At 44.9% G+C, this 8,144-nt stretch overlaps 1 pseudogene; it reads left to right on the forward strand.

The window, feature by feature from the left end:
* Positions 1-5,979: 5,979 nt before the first annotated feature.
* On the forward strand, positions 5,980-7,603 carry LOC123191326 (uncharacterized; annotated as a pseudogene).
* The last annotated feature ends 541 nt before the right edge of the window (positions 7,604-8,144 follow it).

An 8,144-nucleotide genomic window follows, 5' to 3' on the forward strand; every position in this document is an offset into this window, starting at 1 on the left:
TCCTCGGCAGCGAGGACTTCAGTCCATCTGTCAGTTAGCAGATCTTGATCAGCTTGAAGTTGCTGCTGCTTTTACTTAAGGCTATTTGTCGTGGCTATAAGCCGGCGCTTGAAGCATTCTTGTTCGACGGGATCCTCTGGCACGACGAATTCGGCATCGTCGAGGCTTGCCTCTTCTTCAGAGGGGGGCATGTAATTATTATCCTCCGCCTCTCCATCTGCCGCTCTCTTTGGAGGGCTGGCCTTTCCATCCTCTTGTCCTAGATCGTGTTGGAGGGGATTGTTGCCATCTTCGGCACTATCCGTAGTGTTATTATCTCCTGTGCCGGTATCACTACTTTTGCTTTGGCGGGAATTAGAGCGGCGCCGCTGACGTCGGCGCTTGGGTTGCTTCTTGGAGGGGTCATCCTCCGCTGTCTCGTCGCCGTTGCCTTCTTTGGCTATCCAGTGCCCTGTGGGCAGTGCTTCCTCTTCGTCTCCCGCATCGTCGTCCATACCGTCGATGTCTTCGGAGTCGAAGTCGACCATGTCAGTTAAGTCATCGACGGTGGCTACTAAGTGGGTGGTGGGTGGGCCGCGAGTTTCTTCGTCGTCCGCATCCCAATCCTGCCGGACATAGTTCGGCCAGGATCCTCCTGACAAGGAGAGAGGCCTTAATGAGTTCAGTATGTCACCAAAGGGCGAGTGCTGAAAGATATCCATGGAGGTAAACTCCATGATCGACGCCCAATCGAATTCGCTAGGAACGGGCGCCGGTGGTTCGGAGTCCGTGGCCGGAGAAGGATCCGGCAGTTTGACAGCACAGTTCTCGTGCAGGGTAAGGTCGATGTTCGGCTCGATCGTCGATGAGGATAAGGCTTCCGTGGTGGGGTCCAACCACCCGTCCATGGACGACGCAACTGGCTCCGAATTGAGGGTCGGAGCGGCTGCCGATGCGATCTCCTGAACACTGTCTGATGGTAGAGCTAAATCGTACTCATCATGACCGCGTGACGCACAAGGCAGAGGCTCGAATCCGTCGAAGATCAAGTCTCCGCGGATATCGTCCGCGTAGTTTAATCTTCCAAACCTGACCTGGTGGCTAGGGGGTAACTTTCGATCTGCTCCAGATGGCCAAGCGAGTTGGCCTGTAGTGCGAAGCCGCCGAACACAAAGATCTGTCCGGGGAGAAAAGTCTCACCCTGGACTGCATCGCTATCGATGATAGAAGGAGCCATCAAGCCTAACGGCAACGACACAGAGGAACTCTTAATGAAAGCACCAATGTCGGTGTCAAAACCGTCGGATCTCGGGTAGGGGGTCCCGAACTGTGCGTCTAAGGCGGATGGTAATAGGAGGCAGGGAACACGATGTTTTACCTAGGTTCGGTCCCTCGTGATGGAGGTAAAACCCTACGTCCTTCTTGATTAATATTGATGATATGGGTAGTACAAGAGTAGATCTACCACGAGATCAGAGAGGCTAAACCCTAGAAGCTAGCCTATGGTATGATTGTATGTTGTCCTACAGACTAAAACCCTCTGGTTTATATAGACACCGGAGGGGGCTAGGGTTACACAAGGTCGGTTACAAAGGAGGAGATGTACATATCCGTATTGCCTAGCTTGCCTTCCACGCCAAGTAGAGTTCCATTCGGACACGAGACGAAGTCTTCACACTGCAAGAAATATGTCAACTTATGACCTTCTGTCATTGACCCTGGAAGAATTGGTCATAAATCTATGACCATTTTAGACCAATTGGTCAAAAGCTGTTCGGGGGGCTCCAAACCCTAAACCATTGCGACCATTTTGGTCAGAAAGGTCATAATTTCCTTACACGAAATGGTCATAAAGCAGATAGCACTTGTCCGCTGCTTTATTTCTAGCTGATCATGGCCAGTATAGATGGTCATAACCTTGTCAATTGTGGTGGATTGGTATGACTTGGCGCCACCTCATCCGTTTTGCCTATGTGTCATGTCCATGTGTCAATTTTTGCCCTAGGTGAAGCAACCTATATTTCTGTCATTCCGAAAATTCCCAAAAAATCTCATAAATTCTTTGGGTCATATCGTCGTCAAATATGTAAAAATACTTCCTTGCCTAGTTCAAAAATAATTCAACAATATTCATTTTCCTATTCTGTTCACAACATCACTTTATGAAGGAACTGCTATTTATATATTCTTGATTGCCCTCGGAATTATTGGGCACTCTTTCCTATCCAAATCATTTCCGCATGACAAAATTCAGCTCCATTTTCCTGGCAAATCTTGCTCGGCAAATTTCCAAAGTTTTTGTCCACCTAGAAGCATTGTGAAGGAAGTACCTTTTTTATATATCCAAATGACATGAAATTTATACAGTTCCTTCATATGCCCAAATTATCACCCTCCTCCAAATTGCAGCTCAGGAAAATTATCTATGTGAGCCCAGGTTCAATTTATATTTTATATGGCCAGATTGGCACGTTGCAAAGCAAGTGTTATCTAGACCCCTCCTATTAACCTCAAACTCTTTGGGCACTCTTCCATACCCAAATCATTGCCACATGATAATATTCAGCTCCATTTTCCTAGTAAATCTTAGGAAATTTCCAAAGTTTCTACCTCGAGAGAAGCTTTGTGAAGTAAGTACTATCTAGGCTTACCAAAATGATCTTAAAATCTACCAAGGCATAACCATACCTATGTAACTTACCTACACCAAATTTGAGCTCATTTCATTCATCCAATTTCTCTCACTATTTTTCCCAAGTTTCTGTCCATAGAAGAGCATTGTGAAGGAAGTACCACTTTGGCATGTCCAAATGGTATCAATTTTCTACAGTGCTTTCCATTCATTATTTTGAGCCCAGCTTCAACATTCATATTTCTGTCCAGTGTGGTACTTTGCAAAGCAAGTACCACCTAGGATCCTCCTTTTGATCTGAAAATTTGCGAAGACATTCTTCTTAGTAGATGATCATCCTCAGCAAAAACTCACGCCCATTGGCCATGTGCATTTCCCGTATCGCTAATCAAACACTTGGCTACTAATTCATGTTTGAGCATCCATCGGTCTCCTCGTGAGAATCTTATGTTGTAATTTTCTTCCTAGAACCTACCTGGGGAGTGCCCAACCAACTAGACGTGCCTAGGCTGCCCAGAACACATGGCAACGCCACGGTCACACGGTGACCACGCGTCGGGCATGCGAGTTTATGCGCTCTAGAGTTGGGGGCCTTGGCCACCGCCCAAACCTCGACGTATCGCCATCAAACCATGTATTTATGATTAAATAGGTACTTATGTAACTATAAATGATTTTTGGAAAAAATAAATAGTAAACTATGAGGCAGCTGCAGTTCAAATTTGACCCGCTTCCTACTGAATCGGTGGGAATTTGTCTTTTTCACCAGAGGTGGATCAAAACTTTTGACGCCCAAAATTTTTGTCAATTGTGCATTAAATATGGCCTAGTATTTTATAAAAATGATTTGGTCCAATTTTGCAACAATTATTTGGGAGGTCCTTCACAAAAAAACCTCCTTTTGGGCACTCGAAAAATGGAAAATGGTTTTTTTGTCCAAAGAAAATGAAAACTTCCTTAGGCAACATTGTTTTCCATTACAATATACACCCTTGCGCACAATATGGGATCATCTGAACAAATTATGCCATGAATGTGGCCATAAGATTGATCATTTGGCTTGAAAGCCATTGATATCCACACGTGATAGCTCGATTTTGAGAACACTTTTTTAAAATAATTGTCGTATTACAAGTTTGTTATTTTTCCTGGGAACTTGGCCACATATAATGACACAATGCGAAGGTTTCCCAATTTTTTGATTTTTTTTGAATTTTTTATGCCCGTTTCAAAATGCGGTCAAAACGGCGGGAATGACCGTTCCTAGCTAGTGGTTGAATCTTGAATTTTTTTTGGTGTTTCTCTGATTAAATAGGTACTTATGTACCTAGAAATGATTTTTGGAAAAAATAAATAGCAAACTATGAGGCAGCTGCAGTTCAAATTTGACCCGCTTCCAATTGAATCGGCGGAAATTTGTCTTTTTCACGAGAGGTGGATCAAAACTTTTTACACCCAACCATTTTGTCAATTGTGCATTAAATATGTCCTAGTATTTTATAAAATTGATTTCATCCAATTTTGCAACAATTATTTGGGAGGTCCTTCACAAAAAACCTCCTTTTGGGCACTCGAAAAATGAAAAATTGATTTTTCGTACAAAGAAAATGAAAACTCCCTTAGGCAACATTGTTTGCCATTCCAATATGCACCCTTGTGCATAATATGAGATCATTTGAACAAACTATGCCATGAATGTGGCCATAAGATTGATCATTTGGCTTGAAAACCCTAAATCTTCACGCGTATTATAAGTTTATTATTTTTGCTGGAAACCTGGTCACATATAATGACACAATGCAAAGGTTTCCCAATTTTTTGAATTTTTTTGAATTTTTTATGCCCGTTTCAAAATGCGGTCAAAACCGCGGGCATGACCGTTCCTAGCCAGTGGTTGAATCTTGGAATTTTTTAGGTGTTTCTCTGATTAAGTAGATACTTATGTACCTAGAAATGATTTTTGGAAAAAATAAAGAGCAAACTATGAGGCAGCTGCAGTTCAAATTTGACCCACTTGCAATTGAATCGGCAGGAATTTGTCTTTTTCACCATAGGTGGATCAAAACTTTTGACACCCAACCATTTGGTCAATTGTGAATCAAATATGGCCTAGTATTTTAGAAAAATGTTTTGGTCCAATTTTGCAACAAATATATGGTAGATCCTTCACAAAAAGAACTCAATTCGGGCACTCGGAAAATGGAAAATGGATTTTCCGTGCAAAGAAAATGAAAACTTCCTTAGGCAACATTGTTTGCCATTCCAATATGCACCCTTGTGCACAATATGAGATCATTTGAACAAACTATGCCACGAATGTGGCCGTAAGATTGATCATTTGGCTTGAAAGCCATTGATCTCCACACGTGATAGCTCGTTTCTGAGAACTTTTTTTAAATAATTGCCATATTACAAGTTTGTTATTTTTCCTGGGAACTTGGCCACATATAATGACACAATGCGAAGTTTTCCCAATTTTTTGATTTTTTTGTAATTTTTATGCCCGTTTCAAAATGCGGTCAAAACGACAGGAATGACCGTTCCTAGCTAGTGGTTGAATCTTGGAATTTTTTTGGTGTTTCTCTGATTAAATAGGTACTTATATACCTAGAAATGACTTTTGGAAAAAATAAATAGCAAACTATGAGGCAGCTGCAGTTCAAATTTGACCCGCTTCCAGCTGAATCGGCGGAAATTTGTCTTTTTCACGAGAGGTGGATCGAAAATTTTGACACCCAACCATTTTGTAAATCGTGCATTATACATGGCCTACTACTTTATAAAAATGATTTGGTCCAATATTGCAACAAATATATGGTAGGTCCTTCACAAAAAACTCATTTTGGGCACTTGAAAAGTAGAAAATGAATTTTTAGTCAACTATGACCAATTTTTTAGTTAACTATGACCAATTTAGATGGTCATTACATGGTACGCGTGTATTGCATTTTGATTGGTCTGTTGGCCTTTCACGTGGATCGTGGATGGATCACCGTCAGATGCTCCCGGATCCAACGGCTGTCCTCACCCGAAGCCCACCTAAGCCGAAACCCTAGATCTCGTGAGTCCTCTGCACATTTTCCATCCACCCCCCGCCGCCTCCTTTCTTTCTCCCCTCGCTCTATTCTCCTTCCTTTCTCCCCTCCCCTGCGCCACTCGCCCCTCTGCCGCTCGCGCGCGCCCCTCACCTCGTCCGAGACCGCCGGAGACCCCCACCCTCTCCTCTACCCCACCACCGCCGGCGCCCCCCACCTTTTACTTCTTTCCCAACCACCCGAAACCCTAGCCCACGGCGCAGCCATGGCGACCGAGCTCTGGATCCGCGGGCTAGAGGTGCAGCACCGGATCCGGTCCAGGGCGCAGCCATCATGCAGCACCACCACCAGCTAGACCAGTGGCTCGCCGGCGGCGTGGGTGGGGTGCTTCGCCAGACAAAGTATGCCCCCTGCCTCCCCGTGCCCGACCGCTCGCTCCGCCTCAACCTCACCGTCTCGTAGGACCTGCGCGGCTGCCTCCAGGACCGCGTCTTCGCGCTCGAGGAGGACCTCCATGCTGCCGCCCAATGCATCGACCTCCTCAGGGTCAGTCCGCCCCCTCCCCCCTCCCCCGTCCATTCTGCTATGGCGGTTACTCGCGCACTATACCTGTTCGCCAGAATGCCTGATGGATCGGAACGGCCCCATGCCGTGCGTGCAGAACGAGTCGGCGATGAACGCGGAGGGGATCTGGCGCTGCACGGAGGAGAAGGAGGTCGTGGCGGCCGCGCGCGACCAGCTCGCCGCCCAGTCAGGCTCGAGAAGGAGTGCGGCCTCTACGAGCGCGACCTCAAGCGCGCCATGGAGTCATGCGATGAGCTCGCCTGGGAGAGCGACGACCTACGCAAGCGCCTCAGGGACGCCCCCGACGTCAGTAACATCACCACACCCCGTATCCCTTTCCTCGCTCATATTATCAGTCGATTTCATGCTTGATGGCTCCTGTTATCCACTGATTGCTACATTCTGGATATGATTTACTGTCTGCTCTTGTGTGCTCTGCCATTGGGAAAGGAAAATTAGTTTGTTGTGTCAGTTGATGACTAATTATATCTTCCATGGATTTTAATCACTTGATGCATATTCAGTTTGTCTAGTTGGTCTTGTTACATTGTTTGTTTTTGGTCTGTCAACTGTAGTAGAGCTCCATCACCTTCAATCAGGTGATTTGGTGTTGGATCAACTATAGAGCTCCATCACCATCATTGAACACTCTGCTTGCTTGCATGATACTCCTGTATGCTACTGCGGTGGCTGCTTTGTATAATTACTAGTGCAGTGCTGTTTAACCAACCTGGTCCTCCAACATTCATCTTACTCACGCGCAGGTTACTGAACAAGTGCAAGCGCCGCAGAGGGACAAGAAGATACTCAAGACCAACCTAAAAAAAGAAGAGGAGGTAACATGTTATCTCACTCTTGTACTTGCAACACCTATGTTCTGTACCTGCAACTTATCGCCCTCTCAGTGAACATTGCTTCATGCAAAACTAATGTAGTCTTGACAGTTTGAAGTTTCTTTTGCATGTTTAATTCAAGGTTAAGTTATTCAAGGAGAAAAGAGCTGTTGACGATGCCAACAAGACGCTACTGTGCTTACTGGATAAGGAGCAAAAACATCGGTCCGAAAGGAAGCACTCCGCCAGCAATTCCACCAAGGTAAAAGCACCAACCAACCCAACCATAAAAGCTCAAGTGTTTACTGATTTAATTCAATCTGGTACACACACAGCACAGGCAGTACAACTATTAGTCGAAACCTGAATTACCCTACTGCCTGGCTACCTTGACTACATTAACAATGTCATTCTTGGTGCTGCAGCAGAAGCGCAAGTCATCGAGCCTGAAGGACACGAGCCCGGTCGGCCTAGCCATCGATTTCAACAACACAGATGCATGCAGCCAAACTCCCCAGTCTGTAGGGTGCACAAGAAGTGAACCCAGCCGGTTGTCCTGACATTCTCTTCTAGGTAGCTTCAACTGAAGTGAACTGAACAATCCACCCTTATGCATATGGGCTGCTTGCCTCATCTGACTAATTTGTTGGGTTAATTTGGTTGGTTCTTGTTGGTAGAACCTCGGTCATGTAGCCTGCATTTTCCATTTTCCTCTTCCTATTGGTAGCTGCCTATGTCTATCATGATCCTTTCATGAGAAAAATTAGGAGTGTTACCTTGGTAACGCCACACATCTCGTCTCCTTTCCCCCCTGCAATCTAGTCTAGTTTAAAATATACATTTCTTTGTTTGCTCTTGTGATATCTTCCCATTAGGAAACTTGGCTAGCTGCCCATATCATTTGATGAACTATACTATTATCCACTGCTTTTAATCAGCTGATGATGAATATTAAGTTTGGCTGATTTTGTTACATACATACATACATACATACATACATACATACATACATACATACATACATACATACATGACTTTGTTTTGGTCTGGCAACTCAACTGTGATGCCATTACTGCTGCTCTGTAGAACTTCTGTATGTTC

Source organism: Triticum aestivum, chromosome 2A (assembly GCF_018294505.1).
Source record: "Triticum aestivum cultivar Chinese Spring chromosome 2A, IWGSC CS RefSeq v2.1, whole genome shotgun sequence".
NCBI classification, from domain to species: domain Eukaryota; kingdom Viridiplantae; phylum Streptophyta; class Magnoliopsida; order Poales; family Poaceae; genus Triticum; species Triticum aestivum.